This window comes from Myotis daubentonii, chromosome 5 (genome assembly GCF_963259705.1).
Source record: "Myotis daubentonii chromosome 5, mMyoDau2.1, whole genome shotgun sequence".
NCBI lineage: Eukaryota > Metazoa > Chordata > Mammalia > Chiroptera > Vespertilionidae > Myotis > Myotis daubentonii.
The window spans coordinates 68,771,898-68,789,614 of NC_081844.1; the positions used below are offsets into that span (position 1 = coordinate 68,771,898).

Consider the following 17,717-nt stretch of genomic DNA (forward strand, 5'->3'; position numbering starts at 1 on the left):
TGTCTCCATAACGACATCAGGCTCTTCAGAGCTCACTCTGCTCATGCCTGAAGATGTGCCAAAAAAAGTCTATTCAGTTATATCCTCTTGTTCATTTGAAAAATGCAGTCTCAAACAAGAGATGAACTGTATATTGTTTTCCTGACTCTTTAGGGATGTAAGCAAATGTCTATCTTATTGAAAAAAAAATCATAATTCCTTAGCATAAGAAATAAAAGCCAGATTGAGGAAATTCCAGAATGGCCAAAGTAATGGTTTATGTTATCATTCAAGACATCTCCAAGAAGAAATAGCTCTTGTTATCATGTAGTTGGTTATAAAGAGAGAAATGACAGAAAATTCTGATTTAATGCTTTCTGAGTTGTTCATTCTTCAACACCCAGGATAATAATGAGGAGGACAGTGGTAATTCTCAAAAGGAATTAGACATTTGTGCCTATGAGATGATACCTATGTTGAGGGAGGCCAGGATTGCATCAGGCAAGGGAGAGACTTTGCCCAGTAATGCTGTTATACACCCCCATTTATTACCGTGGGCTACACGCTTTGCTTATATTACCTCATTTAATCCTCACAACAATGTACTTAATGAGGTGGGTGTTATTCTCACTATTTTTACAGATGAGGAAACTGGGGGGTGGGGTCCAAGAGTTTATGTAACTGTCCCAAAGTCATAGAGCATGAGTAGGGGAGAGAGGGGTGCCAATATGTCCACTTCTAGGGACTGTCAGACCTAAGGCATGAACTTTGGGTGGGACAAGTGTTTGCCAAGTGATGGGCTGGGGTTTTTTTTTAGTTTTTTTTTTTTTTTTTATCTTCTGTGATGCATTTCCATAGTCTAACTCCTTCAAAAGCAGTCCCTGATCTCAGTTTTCATCTTCTGAGAGGAAGTAGACCTGCCAGAATGACCCACGAGTTTCTATATTGGATTAAATAAGAGAGTCTCCCAATTTTTTATGTAGGAAATAATTATTTTATATTTTGGTATGAGAAAAATTCTCCCCTCAAAATATATAGGCAGGAGCACTATTCGTAGCTGAAAACACTTAGGAGGGTGGCTTCTCTTTCAGACTGTTAAACACTTTCCTGGCATCTTCATTCCAGAGAATATTGTTCTTCTGTAAAGTTCTTTTAGGCTCCTCGCTGAGCCCGAGTCTCCTGTGACTGTGGCGGCCACAGTCCTCCTGGACACGTAGGGACAGGACCTTACCTTTGCTGTCCCACACAGCCCATTTAGAGTAGCTGGACAATGAGCAGAGTTGCTCTCTCTGGAAAAAATGCCTGGCAAGGCTCAAGCTCTCACACGTGGTTTCCAGGGAGATTTCAGCCAGGCCTTGCAGTCCCACCAGTTGTCAGAGCCTCTTCTGGATTCCTACCTTCAGCAAAAACCCTTTAGGATGGCCAGCGCAGCCGGAAACCTGTCACTAACGGCCACCATGGCACCACATCGGCGATTCCCAGGGGTGTGGGCTCCATTGGTTCACTAGGCTACCTGCCTCACCCGGGAGAGCTTTGTTTGATTGTCAGAAAATTGAACATGCACGTTTGTCTGTCATACACACACATGAGCACTCCAGAGCACAAGTAAACAAAACGGTTGTGGACGTTGGTAAATGTGTTTGCATTTTTTAACCAAACCAGATGAAGCATGTGAATAACCCTGCAGATCAAGTACCACAGAGTACCTTGTAATCTGCCTCTACAATACAGTCATTGCCACTCATTCCACTCACCCAATTCAGACCCTGGAATGTACTATTTTTAGACAGGCTTTGTACACGACTAGTTAGCAAACGGGCTGTTAAATCCTTTGAGTAGTAGCCAAAAAGTTGGGTGAGAATGCAGAAACCTGCCACATAGATCAGCATCCTAATCAACCCTGGGGCAGCCAGCACTAAAGATCCGCCTTTGTTTCCTTTTCTGCTTTCCCTTCGCCTCACCAGGAATATCAATGTAAAAAGGCAAGGGGACAAAGACCTGGCCTTATCTGCGCTTGTCGTTCAAATGGGTTGGTTTCCCCCCTCTCCTAGATAGCAGTGCATTTGTCAACATCTTTGGCGGTTTAAGCTGTTCTTTGTCAAAACCACTTTTGGAAAAGATTTGGCCATTTATTTACTTGGGAGCCAGCCTGACGGCAGCAGGTGCGTCATGGAAAACTCAGACGTGGGTGCCTCACAAGCACTGGACTCAGCGACGGGAGGGCCCGCTGCTCCCGGCCAATCGGCCACACAGGAAGGAGGGGAGAGAGGAAAATAGTAGGCAACGTGTTGGCGTGAGGCAGGTGGTGGATGAGGCGGTGGCACAGAGAAAGAATTGCAACACCAGGGAGAGATGAAGGGCTTCCTATGATTTCGCAGCCAACAAAAACCTGAAGGCACTGAGTTTGGCTCTGTTTCTACAGCTTGAGAAAAGCCGAGAACGGAAGCAATGACGGGGCTAATTCTGAACTAAAGTTTTTAAAATGATTTTTGATAAAAATCCAGATCTTTGCCTCAGTTCTTAGCTTCTGTGTAAACTGCTCATTTCCCAATATTCTTTAATTTTTCAGGTGACTTGATTTGCATTTGGTGCAGTGGGTGGGATCATTTGAGCCATCCCTAGTGGCCTAAAATGGAAAGAGTTGGTCCCTGTTTTCTTTTGCCCACCTTCCTCAGGGGGCCATTTTGTTCTTTCACTTGGCCTGGGTTGGCTGGTGAAAGCGTGCAGCCAGACTGAGGCTGGGCAGTGATATCCCGTGTTGCACCTGGGATGTCCTCATATTCTCCATGACAGCATTCCTATCCTTTTTCAGAACTAATCAGAGGAGAAATAGAAATGGGTTTTGAGTACTTTCAGTCAAAAGTGGTCTCTAAATTTAAGGCGGTTTATTATTTTATTTATTATTTCAAGTCCAGTAAGGTCTTTATTATAATATTAGAGGTATATGGTGGGAAAGTAGTGGGCCAGGATAATGGCTAACCATAACAATAACAACAACCTATTTCTGAGCCCACATGTGCCAGGCACTGACCTAGACACTATCTCTACCTTTACCACTAGCTCTGCAAGTGTCACTTTCCCTGCTGCGGGGAGTGCTGAGCATTGACAGGTACTTGGCCAAGGCCATTGGCCAATCAATGGCAGATCTGAAATGCCAACCTAGGATTGTTCTCTTTCTACTGCACTAGGCAACACCACGTGCAAATATGAACTCATCCCAAGAATCCAAACACAATTGGCTTTACTTTGATGAACCTCCATTCCGTATTGGGTCCAGTTATTTTAACAGACTCAGCATGTTTACTTACCTCGGGATTCTTACAGAAGAGTAATGAGATTGTTACCTGAGGTTTCAACTGATAGAATTAGCTAATCAGAGTTAGCTTGTCTGCTGCTACTTTTAATTCTTTAATGTTTTCAAGTATTCTATTTGACCTGATTCTTTTTATGGATGTGGCATGGAGAACGCGGTCTATAGTAACAGTGCATAAGAATATCCTGGATTCGTTTACAGATGCATAAATAAATCAGGAGAGGAAATTTCCCCAACCCTGAGCATATAGGCAGCACCACCATCTGGCAGGTTCGCATGCACACACAGTTTGACGGAAACCAATCATTGGACAAAGCCTGAGCAAGAGTTGGTGATAAATAGGAAAGGGAGCTAACTTCAGGAAGAGCTGCAAAGAAAACAGGAAGCAGGTATTGGTGAAATTGCCTGTATAACAGTAACACTGTTATAATGAATATCTGCTCAATAGATTATTCTCACTTTCCTCCTACATGTCCATTTATTCGTTGGCCACCATCACCCAATAAGGGTAATGGGGGGAAGTAAGAAGTATAGGTCTTTACAGATTCTAGAAAGTAAAAACTGCCCAAACCAAAGCTTTTGGCCTTGATGTAGATGGTAGATATCTCTATACTAGTTATTACCTGGGCTTTTTCTTTTGCTTCCATCACCATGTTCCATTTCTGTTTCATCTGAAAAGAAAATGAGATAGAATTACCTCCTACACTCATACTGCTATTGACATCAAATTGCATCTTCTTTTATTATGATCAACAAAGTTACTCATAACATTGGAATTTGTTTTTTGCTTTTAAAGTTAAAACCACGGCTGTTGTTGGAATAATTAGTATTGCTTTGGCACTGTGTTCCACCTAAAATGACGTTTGTGTACTGTTTACCTTTCAGAAAAGCTATTTTCCAAGAAGGGAAATAAAATGGGAGTACAGACTTCCAACAGCACTTTTTTTTTCCTGCTCTGTCCTTGGCTCTGAAAGAAGATGTGTGAACAGAATTTCAGGCTGTAATTAATGCAGCTCTTCATAAGATAAGAGGTTCCTTTATCTATAGAAAAATTGCTGCACTAATTCTCAGCGAGAATCAGAAGGCTCCAGTTAATGCTCTTTCTACAGGAGGAATTCACATTTCCTACTCTCTACACATTTACAGTCAAATTTTAATATTTTCTTATGGGAAAGAGGAGGTGGGTGAACATGCAATGATAATAATATTTTATAGGGCTGAATCTATAAAACGTAAATATTATGTTTACATACATATTAAATGGGGTTACATAAAGAACTTCCAAATAATATCGACTCTGTAGAAATGTACATGTAAGCACAGACCTTAATTGGACACAGCTTATATCCAGCCCTTTCTTGGGGGGGCGGGCGGAGGATGGAAAACAAATTGGGAAATGCAGCTCATTTGATGTAGTGAGGAAAATGAACTCTAGGTTTCTGTAATGTCCTAAAGTACTGTCCAAATGAGAAAGAAACCTCTGCTGTTTCTTTCTTGATTTAAATATCTCCTTGTAGAACACACATTGCAATTCAGAAACAGTACTTTATGTTTTATGTGTGGGCTTGCAATAATTAGTAATGTGTTGGCACTGTATTTCACCTAAACGTGTGGCATTTGTATACTATTTACTTTAAAAACACACACACACACACACACTGATTTTCCAAGAAGAAAAGAATGGGAGTACAGCGAATGACTGGAAGCTAGAGGCCATAAGATTCTTCCCTGAGGTCTTGCCACAGAAGACCCCGCAGTAGGCAGTCAGTCCCCTGTGGCACTGCTGATTCATCGGCCTTTTCTATGGCCCTTATTTTCTGCATCACACAAAATCAGATAACCATTCTCTTTCTTCCCTTGTGACACCCTGTGAGGTGGGTGTGAAAGGGGGTACATAGGTTTGCCATTGGGCCAAAGGCCAAGTAAGATGCTTGGTCAAAGCAGGAAATGAGGGAGTTGGACTAAGAAATGTGCATCATTTCTAGATATGATTTCTGCAAGTAAAAATGAGAAGGAAGTTTCAGCAACAAGGTTACTGTTATTTAGATTATAGCGTCAGTTTTTATTTAAGTGAAAAGATGTTTGTAACACTTGAAAGCAATGGAAGACTAGACTACTGCAGAGTAGCAGTATAGCTTCTGCATCTGTCCAGCCTCACTTTCCTTTCGCTTGTCCATGCTCGTGTGCACTGAAAGGGTTCTTGCTTACGTGTTCACAAATGACAAGACTTTAAGCTCAGAACCTCTTCAGAGTGAGAATCTTTTCTTGGCAGGCAGTCAATTGATGCTGAGAGAACAAATCCGACAGAGACTATTTTCTTGGTGTTTCTGTTCCTATTGTTCACTGTCACATAGGAGGGCTGCTGGGTAGGATAAGAGGACCCGCAAAGGAGATGAAGGTGAATTATTCTGGACTAGCTTCCAAGCAGTCCTAAGCTTCAGTGAACCTGGTATCACTCTTCCTCTGGTCCCCAGTTTTCCTTTTGTATCCTTAAAATAGCACTGATGCTGAATTGGGTCAGTGGGGGGGAAAAATCGGTTACCAATTATTGCTAACAATTTTATCTCCCAAGAAAACATTTGGTAAATATCCCTTATCTTGAGTACACACCATAGAAGGTTCTTAGGGTGGTATTCATCTTAGGATAAGATGTTTATTTTAAACTTGAATTTCCACAATTGGAAAATTCACCTAATGTGCTATGCTTCCCAGAAAGAGATTTAAATCAAGATACAGTAGTCTCCCCCTTATCTGCAGGGGGTTACATTCCAAGACCCCCAGTGGATGCCTGAAACCAAAGATAGTGCCAAACCCTATATAAGCTATGTTCTTATATACACAAACCTACAATAAACTCTAATTTATAAATTATGCATATTAAGAGATTAACAACAATAATAAAATAGAAAAAGTATAACAAAATATTGTAATAAAACTTATGTGAACACTGTCTCTCAAAAATCTTATTGTCATGTACTCATCCTTTTCTTGTGATGATGGGAGATAATGAAATGCCAACGTGATGAGATGAAGTGAGCTGAGTGATGTGGGCCTTGTTAGGCACTTGACCTCTGATGATGCTCCAGGAGGATCCTCTGCTTTTGCTGACCCTGGCTCCCCAAGCGATGCATGGCAATGTAGATGCCTGGAGGTCAGGAGCTGATGATTTCGATAGTTGGGGATCCTTGACAGTTGAAGGGTTTTTGTTTGCTATTTGTTTGTTTGTTTTTTGCCAAACTGTTTTGGAAAAACATTCTAATCAGAAGTTGCTGTCTCTTTCTTTTTAACTCATCAAAATGTTACTGCAGAGGTTGTGATCCAGTGATCAAACGGGTGACTTTAATGCTGCATTCCATCCCAGGATTGTGTTCCATAATTTCCGGGTCACTTGAACACAAGCAGTGCGATACCTCGACAGTTAATCTGATGACTACGTGACTCAGAGATGGGGAATGTGTACAGCTTGGACACACTGCTGGACAAAGGGATGATTCATGTTCGGGCAGGATGGAGTGGGACAGTGTGAAATTTCATCATGCTACTCAGAACGTCACATAATTTAAAACTTATGAATTGTTTATTCCTAGAATCTTCCATGTAATCTTTCTGGACCATGGATGACAATGGGTAACTGAATGTGCAGAAGCTGAAACCATGGATGGGGGGTGGAGGGGGGGGGGACTACTGTAAGTAAATGCATGCCCAATAGAAGTCACTGCAATACATACCAGAGGACATGTTAAAAACTGTTCAAAGTATAGCTATTTAAAGTAGACTAAACTATCTGGAAATAGCCTAAATGATGATTTACAGGAAAATAAAATGTGGCATAGTCACATGTGAAATACTAGAGGCCCAGTGCACAAAATTTGTGCATTCAGGGGGGGTCCCTCAGCCTGTCCTGTGCCCTCTCGCAGTCCAGGAGCCCTCTCGATGTCCAACTGATGACTTAGGCCAGCTCCCCATAGTCAGACATCCTTACTACTTCTGTAGAGGTGGGAGAGGTTCCCCCAACCGCTGTGCTCGCCAGCCATGAGCCCAGCTTCTGGCTGAGCAGCACTCCCGCTGTGGGAGCGCACTGACCACCAGAGGCAGCTCCTGTGTTGAGTGTCTGCCCCCTAGTGGTCAGTGTGTGTCATAGCAACAGGTTGTTCCACCTTTGGGCCAAAATCAGCTCTCCAACATACCCCTAGGAGTCCCAGATTGCGAGAGGGCACAGGCCAGGCTGAGGGACCCCACCAGTGCACAATCAGTGCTGGGGAGGGACCGCAGAAGGGCTCCAGGGCATGTCTGGCCTGTCTCACTCAGTCCTGATCAGCCAGGCCCCAGCAGAAAACTAAACTATCAGTCAGAGCATCTGCTCCCTGGTGGTCAGTGTACGTCATAGCGACTGGTCAACCAGTCGACTGTCTGCCCCCTGGTCGTCAGTGCACATCATAGCAAGCAGTTGAGAGGCCTTAGCACAGGGGTCCTCAAACTTTTTAAACAGGGGGCCAGTTCACTGTCCCTCAGACCATGGGAGGGCCGGACTATAGTTTAAAAAAAAACTATGAACAAATTCCTATGCACACTGTACATATCTTATTTTGAAGTAAAAAAACAAAACGGGAACAAATACAATATTTGTATTTGCATGTGGCCCACGGGCCGTAGTTTTAGGACCCCTGCCTTAGCATATCATTAGCATATTATGCTTTGATTGGTTGAATGGCCAACTAGATGACCAGACACTTAGCATATTAGGCTTTTATTATATAGGACTAGAGGCCTGATGCATGGAATTCGTGCACTTGGGGGGTGTCCCTCAGCCCAGCCTGCATCCTCTCCAATCTGGGACCCTTCAGGGGATGTTCGGCTGCCAGTTTAGGCCCGATCCCACAGGACATCCCTCTCATAATCCAGGACTGCTGGCTCACAACCACTCACCTGCCCTCCAACCTGATCCCCCCTAACCACTCCCCTGCCAGCTTGATTGATGCCTAACTGCTCCCCTGCTGGCCTGGTTTCCCCCAACTGCCCTCCCCAGCTGGCCATCTTGTAGCGGCCATCTTGTGTGAGGGTGTGACAGTCAATTTGCATATTACCTCTTTATTATATAGGATTATAAAGCAGTACAAATGACTGCAATTACATACAACAATATAGATAAATCTTAACAACATTATACTGCATGAAAAAGCAAGTTCCGACATATGCTGAAGCAATTTCTTCACCGATACAGCTCCTAGGGCACTGGAAACTAAAGAGAAAATAAACAAATGGGACTACATAAAAATAAAAAGCTTCTGCACAGCAAAAGAAACCATCAACAAAACAACAAGAAAGCCCACTGCATGGGAGAACATATTTGCCAATGTTATCACCGATAAGGGTTTAATCTCCAACATGTATAGGGAACTCATACAACTTAACAAAAGGAAGATAAACAATCCAATCAAAAAATGGGCAAAGGACCTAAATAGACACTTTTCAAAAGAAGACATTCAAAAAGCCAAGAGACATATGAAAACTTGCTCAAAGTCACTAATCATTCGAGAGATGCAAATCAAAACAACAATGAGGTACCATCTCACACCTGTCAGAATGGCTATCATCAACAAATCAACAAATAACAAGTGCTGGCGAGGATGTGGAGAAAAAGGAACCCTTGTGCACTGCTGGTGGGAATGCAGACTGGTGCAGCCACTGTGGAGAACAGTATGGAGTTTCCTCAAAAAATGAAAAATGTAACTTCCACTTGATCCAGTGATTCCACTTCTAGGAATATATCCCAAGAAACCAGAAACACCAATCAAAGGATATAGCACAATTTCCATAGCTAAGATTTGAAAATAGCCTAAGTGCCCATCAGCAGATTAATGGATTAGAAAACTGTTGTACATCTACACAATGGAATACTATGCTGCTATAAAAAAGAAGGAATTCTTACCATTTGCAACAGCATGGATGGAACTGGAGAGCATTATGCTAAGTGAAATAAGCCAGTCAATGAAAGAAAAATACTACATGATCTCACTCATGTATGGATAATAAAGACCATTATAAACTGATGAACAAAAACAGATACAGAGGGAAAGCAGCATCAAACAGACTGACAAACTACAGCAGGAAGGCCGGGGAGGGTTGGGGTGGGTTGGGGGGTAAGAGATCAACCAAAGGACTTGTATGCATGCATATAAGCATAACCAATGGACACAAGACACTGGGGGGGAGGGGGAGGTAGGGGTGGCCGGGAGAAGGTCAAGGGGGGAAAAAAAGGAGACATATGTAATGTTCTCTGTAATACTTTAAGCAATAAAACAAAATTTAAAAAAAAAAAGAAAGAAAAAGCAAGTTCCAAAGATTGCTTTTAGTAAAAAAGTAAAAAATTCATTAAGTAGGTGTATACACACACACACACATACACACACACACACACACACACACACACATAAACACACAGGGACAAAAAGTTATATAAAATGCAAAGAATAGTGATTATATTAGGTGTGATGAGGCAGGGAGATGGCATAGAATAGTAGTACACTGGTAGATTATCATCAGTGTTTCAAACATGAAACATTAAATTCATGTTGGCTTATTATATTATTAAACATTAATAAGCACATAAATAAGCACATAAAAGGACCATGCATGGGGAAAAGAATTATTTCTTTAGGTACTGAGGCCACCGATCACAATGTGCAATGGGAACTATCTTATTCATCTTATATCCCCTCTAAGGTTTGGCAAGGTGACTAGGATGTAGTGGAGCTTAAATAAATTGAATAGTCATTGTGCAAAACAACCTAATTATCAAATTTAATTTTAATTTTCATAAACATACATCTCCAAAGTTTAACATCATTATCATGCTAGCCAAGAAATAACAAACATTTAGCAAAAAATGTTTTCACTGGACCTGCTCCTTATTCCACTTTTCTCTAGTTCTCAACAGGCAAAATGGTGTGTAATGAGTGGGTGAATAAATGGTTGTAAACCTATGGATAGCAAAACCTTTCAACAGCTAATCTATATAGAGCCAAATCTAGTTAGGTCAGAATTTGAAAATACCACCAGACTCAAAGCAACTTTTAAGTAACAAAATCCCATTTCGAGTCTATTTGTCTCTGGTTTCATAGACCATGTTTCAAAAATACTTTTATCTGTAGGTGAATCAGTCTTTGAACAAACATCAACACCTGTGTGGCTAGATAGGTCAGATGGGTGTGTGTATTCATCTCCTCAATTCAGAAAATAAGTAATTAAATATTTTAAATTCTTGAAGAAATTACATTTTCTAGAGAATAAATAAAGCAAATAAATAAATAAACAAAAGGAAATTTAGGATTAAAAGACTCAAAATACATTTATATTTTTATGGTCCATAAACCATTGAAAATGATATATACACAACTTTCCCAAATCTAATTTAAATCTTAGCTAAGAATACCTAGCATAGAGTTGTTTCCTGGAATTTTAACTAATATTTGAAGAGGTGGGAAGAGATGTTTTCTTCCTTTTTTTTTTATAAGATAGAGTGAAATAATTGTTAAGAATTTCATTTTTTATAACAAAGCTGTAACATTTTTAGTCTGGTTGTGTTTTAGTGTAACATGAAATCTACAGATTGTGATATTAATTTAGGCATCTCAGCCCAGTCTTTACAAATAAAAAGTCTCACTTCTCATTCCATTGGAGTCCCTTTCATGTTACAATATATAGCATTTGCTTTCTTTTCCATGTAGCTAGTGTTTTCATGAGTTAAAAACTGAAAATATGTTGCAACTAGAGTTCATGGATTACAAAACTCAATGATTATATTAGATTTAAGGTCCTCTGATCTACAATGAGGACACACTGTTGAGTCAAAAAGGTTAAGAAGCTTATATATAATGACTGAGAGCAAATCCTAACTCCTTGAATTCTAATATTAAGCCACAGCACATTATTTTCTCTCCCTTTTCTCCACTTCACCTTTGCCCCACATGACATATAACTTTGAGAACTAGAGACATCTTTCCTGGAAAAGAAGAGAATTGGAGTAAACATAATCACTATCAGCAAACACTTGCAGGCCTTAGCTTCAGAGGGCAGGACCCATGGGTGGAATTCATAGGGATAACAAAACCAACATGACCTAAAGACTTTCCAACATGAAGAGCTACCCCATAAAAGAATGGGCTGCTGTGGGAAAATCTAACTTCCCATCAGGGGAAGTGTTCGAGGAGCAGCAAGTGACATTCCACAAGGCCACTGTCAAGGGGATTCCAACACTGGGCCACACAATGCTATAGCAACCCAAAGTCTAAGACTCTATAATTCTGCCATATTGGACATTTAAATGCTTATGACGTTACTAGAAGCCTGGTGCATGAAATTTGTGCACTGTGGAGGGAGGGGCCTCAGCCCGGCCTGCGCCCTCTCGCAGTCCAGGACCCCTTGGGGGATGTCCGCCTGCTGGCTTAGGCCTGATTCCTCTGGAGATTGGGCCTAAGCCGGCAGTCAGACATCCCTCTCACAGTCCAGGGCTCTTGCAGTCCAGGATTCCTTGCTCCTTACTGCCTGCCTGCAGCGGAGACAAGAGAAGCTTCTGCCACCACTGCTGCGCTCACCAGCCATGAGCCCGGCTTCTAGCTGAGTGGTGCTCCCCCTGTGGGAGCACACTGACCACCAGGGGGCAACTCCTGCATTGAGCGTCTGCCCCCTGGTGGTCAGGGCACATCATAGTGACCAGTCGTTCCACTGGTCGTTCCACAGTTCAGTCGATTTGCACATTAGGGTTTTATTATATAAGATTGTCATTCAGTTTAGTTCTGGTACTATCTAAGTCTTGTCTGACATTTTATCAGTATCGGTTAGTCACTGGAAATTGTCATTGCACCTGACCTGTCAGCTTCCTGTAGAGAGTGAGAGGATTTGATGAGATTATCTCTAGAATTCTCTTTACTTCTAGCCAAATTCCAAACCCATAAGGAGGGGACCACTGTGTATTTACCTCACTACCCGCTTTTGGTTATCATGTAAGAAATTTAATAAATGCATGACATTTTCCAACAACACTTATAACCTTTGGGAGTCAGTTCATTTTCCCTGATTCTATTTGAGTCATTTTGATTGCTTTTGTCAGTGGGGAAAGATAATGTCACATAATTAAAATAATAAATAACCTCCCCAATAATTTGTGTTTGTTAATTTGGCACAGAGCCTCCAGCTATATTTTGTTATAATGAAGTTAAAATAGCACATAACTTGCCACTCCTGCAAGTTTTTACAATTTAAAAATGAGGATGTGCTGTATGTAACCAGATTACTTGAATTATAGGGCTCGGTGATTTATATTTGATATAAGATCTTCTGATCTACAATTAGGGGCCAGTGAGGACAAGCTGTATACACATAAAGGTTGAGAAGCTTGTATATAATGACCCAGAGTAAATCCTAACTCCTTGAATTCTAATGATAAGCCACAGTAATATATATATAAATCGTGGGACCAGCATACCCAAGGCTGTTCGGCTATAGAGATGCATCTTCTAGGATTGCCAAGGAATGACACGGAGACAGCGTTCAGTTGATCAGCAACCTAGCCAGGATCTCTAGCCCGGATCTCCAGAGAGGTTCTGCTTAGGATCTCCAGAGAGGTTCTGTACAGGTTCTCCAGCCAGGTTCAGTCACCAAGTTCTAGTCAGGTTCTCTTGCCAATTTCTGTAGTCAGGTTCAGTCCAGGATCCCTTGCCATGTTCTCCCGCTAGGCTCTGTCTCTAGGCTCCAAGGCCAGTCCCTCTCCAGGATCCTCCAGCATGCTCTCTCCAGCGAAGTTCTTCTGTCTCTAGACTCCGTGTAGGTTCTGTCTTCTGAATTCTGTCTCATGAGTTCTGTGTTCTAAGTTCTGTCTGTTTCTGTCTTGTTACAACTGTATTTATACCAGTTGATTCAATCCTATCAAACTCTATTACAAAGGTTAGGGCGTTTCTTATCTCCATTCCAGGGAGAAAAGATTATGTAGTTTAAGCATGATTGTTCGTAGTTAAATTGATTAACTACCCGCCTGGCACTTAGTTAAGGAGTTTCATCCCCTCCCTAACTTCAGGGGAAAATCCCTACCTGGGGATTCAACCTTTCTCGGAGAGGTGACCTTGGTTAAAACACAGCGCCAAGAAGGTGAGCAAACATATTAAGAACCGTATGCTATATATGGCAGGTCCCTTGAAACAGCAAGGATGGACCGGCTCCCGGCACCCATTCTCTCAACTGGACTATCACTCAATCTCTAAGGTTCCTAACCCTCATGTGTGATCCTTCAACCCCAATCTATGGGATTCTTAATGACTCACATCTGAGACAGCCAACACTACAGCAGATGTTGAAGTCAAAACCTCTGAGACCAATGTGACACTAAGATGTACAGCGGCTGAAACTGCAACTTCTGATTCAAGAACATCCCAAGCAGAGGCATGTGCAGAAACACCTGACCTCGGGCCAAGTGAGCTAAGCCCTTCAACCACTGGGCCAGCAATCACCCCTATGCCTGTCCACTTACTTTTCATCAGTTAATGCCCAAATATAAGCACAACTCAGTCACCAATCCTCTAGCAGGATGGTCCCCCTAAAATTTTTTGGTCGAGCCCCACCATTGCTCCTCACTTGCCCAAACTTTCCACCATACCCTCAATATGCTCCATATTTAGGGAATGCTCCTATTTCGTCAGCCTCCTCTTTGAACAGTCCCTTCACCTTTTTAGTCCAAATAAAACCTGGCTTTTGCCTGAAGATACCACTTCTGTGGACTTCTCAAGTGGCGGTTGTTTATTCTCTCACACACCAGGTTGAGGGAGAGTTGGTGTTTCATTGTCCCCATTGCCATTTTCAGGCCTTTGAGCGATTGTACTCTGTACCACATCCCCTCCTTTCCTTTCCTAGTAGCTTTCATATCTGGGCCTCTCATTCACTTCTTGTTTTCTTGCCAGCGATCCTCTTAACCCCAAAAACCAGCCAATGTTTGCAGTGATTTCAAAATCCAGAGTGACACATATGATAATCTGGCCTTGGGGTCTCAATTTCCCCACTTCTAATGACCTTAACTTCTCTCCATCTCTGCTGCCCAATCTTGGGGTCACACCCGGACCTTGCCATTATCCATAACTGCTCCATGGCTAACATCGCTAATTCAAGCATCCTGCTTTCTGGACAGACCTGCCTCTTCTTCTGTTTGTCCTTTCCTACTCTGTGCCTGGATTTGCATTTTCAGTCCCTTGACCCCCTCCAGTTTCTACCTGCCCATCAGCCCTCTTCTTTCATACCTTACTTCCTTACCCAGCCCAAATCCCACAGCCTGTTATTTCAATAACACCCTTGCCATTTCGCTGAACTCCCAAGGTCACACCATGCTGGCAGAATCCTAACTCTGCACGTGCCCTCTTTTCTTTCTCTATTTCTGCACCCAATATGACTTTTTGGAGAAAATCACACAACAAGGAGAGGGTGTAGATTAAAATTGCTTCCTATATTCTTCAGTGGATAATCCTCATGGTCCAAAGCAAGATGACTATACTACTGGAGTTAGGGGTGCCACTAAAGAGACAACTGGGAACTGGGGCCCTGGCCGGGTAGCTCAGTTGGTTAGAGTGTCATCCCAATACACCAAGGTTGCAGGTTAGATCCCGGGTCAGGGCACATAGAAGTATCAACTAATGAATGCATAAATAAGTGGCACAAATTGATCTCTCTCTCTCTCTCTCTCTCTCTCTCTCTCTCTCTCCCCCCCCCCCCGCCCCAGATCAATCAATAAAAATATATTTTTTTAAAAAGAGTGAACTGAATATGTCCCGAGTCCACTGGCCAGGGCTAATCCAGTGGATATAGGCATAGGAAATACTAACTCACAGACCTAAGGCAACTTCCTTGCTCTCAAACCATAGGTACCATCACATTATCCACGTACTATCAGGTTATCAACTGCCAAACTTCAACTGTCAACACAATATCCTACTCCAGCAAAGCTGTATGAGCCTGATAATTTATTCTGATATACTTTGGCTGCTACCAATTTTGTATCATTTAAAAAATACGAGGGTAATATATTTGAAAGTAAAGCACATTATTTCACCACCTGATTTACTCAGTTTAACATCTGGCTTACATCTAAGTGTGTTTTTAAGAAATTATACATTCTCAAATGGATAGGACTGTAATTTCCCCTATTTATGGGTTACACAATTAAAGTTATGCACATAATTTTTGTGGAAACAGATATAATATCATCTAGAACATCCTAAAATATTCCTGCTGCATCTCCTACTGATTTTCCCCTAAGGAAAAAAAAATACAAAAACTTAACCTTAAGAAGGTCCTTCTGCATCTAACACCTCAACTCTCCCAGTAACAACTTTGAGAATTTCTTTCTAAAGTCAGACTTTTGAGGACTCTCCATTCTATCATAATTATATTTTTAGTGTTCAGTTGAATAAGAAGACATATTCTGATAAAAGCTTCTATAAACCCAGTAATGTTGTGAAATAAATAATCCCCACAGTACTTACATATAGTTAAAAAAACAAGAGTAGAAATATATGCATCACATTATTTATTTATAATATAAACAATGTAGTGGAAACATGCACTTGCCCCCCTACCATACAGTGCAAAACCCTTAGGTGGGGAACCACTAAGAAAGAGTTTTAACCATATGTTTTTCTGTTATTTATTTGGTTGTTCAGTATCTCAAAAACTGATCCAATATTTGAAGCAGAAAATGGAATCACTGAATGGAGACAGTCTTAGGCAAAATAAAGAAAATAAAAAGCTTATTATATGTACTTTAGACAAGGGAATCTAGAAGTTGGAGATATTCCAAGACTTCCTCTGAGCTGTTTCCCACAATGCAATAGAACTGTGTCTAAATCATTCATAACAGAAATAGCTGGATGATTTAGGTGCATTCACCAATGAAACAATGCTCCTATTTTACATTGGCTTTAACATGTTCAGGAGGAAAACAGTGTTATCTCTCCAGTTATGACTATTCCCATTCTCAACTGCCGAGCATGGGAATAGTCATTGGTTTTAGTTACAGGTATGTCATGGAGTACACAACTATATTTCACAACAGACCACCCTATCAGTTCGATCATTTCCTAACAGTAGTTCTGATGCAAATCAGACTTTAGCCAAGGGCATTTACTCCTGACATTTCCTTCCACTCCTTTTAATGATAATTGATATATGCTTGGTGTTTGCACATAAATGCCGTCATTCTTAGAAGAACTCCATCCCCACCCTACCTAGTTATGATAAGCATAACAGCAGTGATTCATGAAAACAACATCCTGAGAACTTCCCCATTTTAGGAGCTTTTTATGTTTTGTAAAATGTAGTACATTGCATTCAGATTTCAATAGAAACATACCTGGATGACAATGAAAAAGCAAACTTCCATTTAGATGGTACTTTTAGGACCCTGCTATTAAATGTTATGATTAATTCTTCTTACCTTCAAGCTCCAGTTCCAGAGCTTCGGATTTTGTAAGGCATATTAACTGAGTCATAAAGGAACAGCTGCTTCTCGAAGATCAGGTTTATTTACATTATGCTGAATCTTAATTCTGAATCATTATGCTCACATCCTTGATCATGTAAACTCATGACACTCTGGTCCCCAACTTGCAACCAGTCCTTCTGGATTTAAGCCCTTTACAAACAAATCCATTTTTGTCCATATTTCAAAATAAAAGCACCCTAGTTTAGAAGAGTTGTACTTTGCTGACAGACTTCTTTGCCTGTTCACCTCTAAGATGCACAGTGGCAATTTGACTAGTATCAACATGCCCAGATAGTAAAATGCATGTCCCTTTAATGTCTATACAGCCAGGTTATATGGCATGCCTCCGGAGAGCTCTGAGCTACTCCTCACTTCTTAGTGTTGATTGGTAATTCAGAGTCCTCTGTTACTTCAACAACTACTACTAATCTGTTGTATATCACAACTCATAAAAGACTATTTCCCAGACTATCCCAGCACAATAGGTGCCCAATAAGTATTTGTTGAATAAATGAATGGATCAATTTATAGACTTGGATGGGAAAAACAAAGGATCAGATTTCTTCTCTGCAACCACAGCATTTCTAGGCATGGGAATCCTGTCCCAGAATCCTAATTGTGAATATGAAGTCAGCATGCTCTAGGAATGGTGTTAAGTGCTTTACACACACTATGTTGTGAAATGCAAGTTGTCGATCTATTTGTCTGAAATAGTTTAAAATTTTTCTTAAGCCATAAACTAAAATCAAAGCTAACCACTGAGTATCATTCTACAAAGTAATCTGCCACTGCAATGTCAGGTGATGGCTTCCACCACAGCCACCGTTTTGTCATTCTATGCTTCTCTCTTCTTCTGCCTCCTCTAACCAAAATCTGACATGACTCAGGAATATTCTAGTCCTTGGT

The 17,717-nt window shown here is 41.3% G+C and overlaps 1 long non-coding RNA gene across 1 annotated transcript in view; it reads right to left on the minus strand.

Moving 5' to 3' along the window:
- LOC132234304 (uncharacterized) overlaps nucleotides 1–17,717 on the minus strand; it is a 330,671-nt gene that overhangs the window by 85,373 nt on the left and 227,581 nt on the right. The window contains exon 5 of the long non-coding RNA XR_009452883.1: nucleotides 3,916–3,963. This is a non-coding gene — a long non-coding RNA (uncharacterized LOC132234304). The remainder of the gene's footprint in view (nucleotides 1–3,915; nucleotides 3,964–17,717) is intronic.